Consider the following 4,911-nt stretch of genomic DNA (forward strand, 5'->3'; position numbering starts at 1 on the left):
TTTAAATCCATCTAGCATTGAGCAGGTGAATATAATGACATGCAGAGATCTGAATTAACTTTCTAGTCAAATGAAGATCCATTTTTGTCAATGCCATGTATTGAATAATCTATTTTCCTTGCCTTATATGGTTTATCATTGTTATCCGTGCTATATATCCATATATTCATGGCTATGTTAGCACTACGTTCTTTTAATTAGTTTTACTTTATAGTACATTTATACATTCATAAGAAAACATTAATTTTGAAATGTAATAAATATTCATATAATATATAAAAAAGGAAAGCATAAAATAAACGAAAACTAATCAAAAGAAAACATAATATTACATGGAGTCTCTCTGCTATTATATGTTCTTATAATTTCCTACAATTTCCCCTCTATATCTCAATATAGTCATAATTTCTTGTTCTATCTCCTTTGATAAATATAAGTCCTTGAAGGCAGAGCTCTTAAAGAACTTATAGATAATAATCGATATCTTTGTTATTATCTCTGAGCTCCAGCATATAGATTTCCCAATATTTGTCAGATATTCACATTATTCATATCTTGAATGAGTAAAGTGATGTAGATCTTGTGAAATTAGTTATTAGAGATATTTCTGAAATCAAAAAATATAAGGTAAAGTGCCAAAAGGAGTAGTACAGACAATAAGGGCCAAAATATTTCAGAGGAAAATTCAGCTTCCTATTTGTTGAGCTGATCTGAAGTTGGAGTGTCAGTGAAGATGTCACCGAAGTATCTGACTGAATTCTAAAGCATGGATTGGAGTTGTGTTGGTTAAATGGAAGTGAGAGGAGAAGGCCTCCCATTGGAACATAGGGGGTGTAGAACAAATTCACCTTTGGCATATCTCGGAATCCTGATCATCTCAGGGAAGACTGAAGAAATCAACTGCGTGAATCATGTGGATCATGTTAAAGATAACATGAAAGACATTTGATTATATAGTAAAGGCCCAGATTATGAAAGACCTTAGAAGCTAAACTGAGAAATTAATACTATGTTTTGTGGGCATTTATCACTGCATGTTTTTCCACAAGAAGGTAAAATAATTAAAATTGTGTTTAGGTAGATTAAACAGAAGCATTGTAGAGTATGCATTGGAGAATACAGTTGAGATTTGAACATTTTTAGCTTTGGAAAAACAATACGTCAGCTGCCAGTGAGTCAAGAGTTTACTGAACAGGCATATTTAGATGTTATATATTTATTCAAAACCAAAACAACCAATACTCATGTACCAAAAAGAAAAATCATTTCTTGTAACTCAAAATACAAACATCAACTGGAAACAAATTATAAACCTAAGATCATAAAATTTTAACAAATAATATGTAGCAGAAAATTTTCTGTGACCTTTGGTGAGGTAAGAATACAAAAAGCACAAATCATAAAAAGAACTATAAAATAAAAGATTGATAAAATGAATATCAAAATTTTAAACTTCTGCTCTTCAAAATAAACTTATAAGAAAGTAAAAAGACAAATCATGGGTGGGGAAGAAAATATTTGCAAAGAACATTTATGATAAAGCACTTTTATCCAGACTATATAAGGAACTTCCACAACTCAAAAAAAGTAAGCAAAAGATTTGAATATAGGTCCCCAAAGAGGAGTTATGGATAGCAAATGCACACCTGAAATATGTTCAAAATTAGTCATGAAGGAAATACAAAATAAAATTATACACTATTATATGCCTACTAAAATTAATAAAATTTAAAAACTGACAATATCAAATGCTAGCAAGCATAAAGAACAACTGGATCTCATATATTTCCAGTGTAAATGCAAAATGTCAGAGCCACTTAGGAAAACAACGTGGCAATTTTTATAAAGATTAATAAATATACATTTATCATAGGATTAAACAATTTTATCCCTTGGTATCTACTTAAGAAAAATTAAGCATATAGTCACATGAACACCTGTGCCAAGTACTTATAGTAGTTTTAGACGGTATTGCTGAAATCTGAAAACAACCCACATGTCCATTGACTAGTGAATAGATAAAGAAAGTCTGATATATGCATGCAACAACATGGATGAATCTTAATTATGTCAAGTGAAAGAAGCCAGACATATATGGTTACATTCTACATGCCTCCATTTATGTGACATACTAGAAAAAGTATACTTGTAGGGATATGTGGTTTCCAAGGGCTAGGCATAGGGAAAGGAAACCGATTTCAAAGGGGCATAAGGGAATATTTTTAAATCAACTAAAATATTCTGTATTTGATTGTTGGTGGTTATATGACTGTTTATGTTTATCAAATTTCAAAATGAATGAATTTCACTATATTTAAATTATACCTCAATAAAACAGATTTTAAAAATCAGATAAGGAAAACACTTTTTGCAAAGAAAAGCTAAACAAGGACATTCTAAGAAAGTAAAGTTTAAGCTAAAGAATGAGTAGAAGGGAGCCATCTAAAGGATTGGGGCAGAAATGTTTGAGGCAAAGAGAACAGTTTGGGCAAAAGCCCAGGGTAGGAAAAGAATTTGGATGTTAGAGGAAGTACTGTAAGGCCAAAACAGTGGAGGCATTGCAAAGGAGGTAAATTTGACAAGAAATGTGGAATGTAAAGAGATAGGTATCAGATCATATAGGATCTTATGCCGCCTATGCAGTAATTGAGATTTTACTCTAAATGCTATAGGAAGTGTCTTAGTCTATTCAGGCTGCTATAACAAAATGCCATAGACTGAGTGGTTTATAAACAATGAACATTTATTTATCACAGTGCTGGAGGCTGGGAAGTCCAAGATCAAGGTGCCAGCAGATCTGGTGTCCGATGAGAGCTGGTTCATCATAGACTTTCTCCCTGTGATCTCACACAGTGAAAGGGGCAAACGAGCTCCCTGTGACCTCTTTTATAAGGGCATTAATCCCATTAACCTAATCATCCCAAAGGCCCCCAGCTCTTAATACCATCACCTTGGGGGTTAGGTTTTAATATATGAATTTTGAAGGGACGTATTCAGACTGTAACAGGAAGCCTCTGAAAGATTTTAATGAGAGAAATAATGTAATATGATATGAATTTTTAAAAGATCATTCTGGATGCTTTGGTGGGAAGGATTGCTGAGGGCAAAAGTGGGTATGGGAAGACAGATTAGGAGAGCATTGTGAAGAGAGATGGTGGGAGCTCAGGCCATGGTGGTGCTTACAGAGATGGAGAGAATGGGCCATCTTTGGGATATATTTGGAAACTCACTCCCTCAGCTATGAAAATGGAAATAATAACAAATCTATGTCACAGGGCTGTTGTGAGGATAAAATGTACACAATTAGTTTGCATTTTTGTTGAACATAATATAAATGCTCAGTGCATGTTGGCTGTTTTTTAAAAAGATGAAAATGAATAAAACACTGCTTCCTTTGTTTCTGCTCTCATCTTCATCCAAGTTCCCACCAGCACCACCCTTATAGTGGTGTGAACACTCCCTGGGAGGCCCTTGGTACCTGCCCATCTCCTTCTCATTTGACTATGCCTTTATCATATGCCGATGTGGACACAGCCCTGATCTTCTTTAGTGATAACCCTAACATTCGTGGTTTTCTCCCAAGAATGTGTAATAATGCATGATCAAAACTCTGCAAGAACCAGACCCTCAATTCCAGTTAGCACTAACGAATACCAGCTGTTATCTAGGTGGTATCAAATTTACCTGATTTTGTTTGTCTGTTTGTTTTTTCCTGTCCTGGAACATTTGAGTATTCTTTTCTAGAAGGGTGGCATGTGTACAAATCTGTTTTCTTTAGTTACATGTGCTTACTTTCAGAATAACATTCAACCTAGTTTTAGTCTTTTTTATTCTACTCCCCCCAAAAAAAGTTGTTATAATCATACAAATATAAATGATATGGGCCTGGGCAAGAAGAATAAAAATGCGAATGGAAAGAGGAAGATTAATATGAATTTGGAAAGAAGACTCCAGAAGACTGGATGAACAATAGAATACAGAAGGCCATGAATATGGAAAAGCCAAAGACAACTCTAGTTTCCATTCCTATTGGCCTGGGTAAAATCTGTCACCATTGATATTGATATAAATGTCACACTAGGAATCTCTTTAGGGGATAAAAATTATATATAATGAATTCTCTTTAGAAACATTGACTTTGGGGCAACACTAAATTTTCCAAATAGATGTGTCTAGGGGCATTTGGAAGCTAATGGGGCATTAGTCTACTTGGACACTCTACATGAGACAGCTAGCATGCCAAGACTAGAGAGAGCCTCCAGAGGAGGAGGAGAGGACCAGAAGTTGCTCAGCAACCAAGATAGAAGGAAGATAAATTAAGCATTGGCAAGTCAGAGATTGGGTAATACATGAAGGTTTAGAAAGGCAGGTTGGCATAAGAAGACAAAAGTAATAAAAAGCCCTGCCTCTATAGATTGCTGTTCACGGCCAGGGTCCCATTTTTAAGGAGAATTTGGATTGACTACACAACAAAACAAAAACTCATATGTGGAGGTACAGGATATGGACTGGAAAGGTCCAAGTTAGTACCCTACTCAAGCAAACACAGTGAAATCCACTACTCTAAGCTGCTCTCTAAACATGACTTTAGGTGTCTCTTTGACAGCAATCAGCTCTAAAAGAAAAAAATAACTTAGGATCTTCATTAAAAGAAAAAAAAAAATCCTTCACCTCAAAGATTGCTTTTGTGCCTGTTTTAAGATTTGTATTTAGTTTTGTGACTCACAAAATGAAAACAGTAGAGTTTGAAATCTTCACTCTTACTGTTATATTTTCCTTAAGTGTATTTAACAGCAGTTTATGAATTCCTTTAACTTCTACCATTACATTTTGGTGTTCAGCGGTGTTCGTAGCATCTCCTAATTTAGAATCATCTGAAAGTTTATTTAACATGCTGTCTACTTCTATATC

The sequence above is a fragment of the Propithecus coquereli genome, unplaced genomic scaffold, assembly GCF_000956105.1.
Source record: "Propithecus coquereli isolate 6110/MARCELLA unplaced genomic scaffold, Pcoq_1.0 Scaffold51, whole genome shotgun sequence".
Taxonomy (NCBI): Eukaryota; Metazoa; Chordata; class Mammalia; order Primates; family Indriidae; genus Propithecus; species Propithecus coquereli.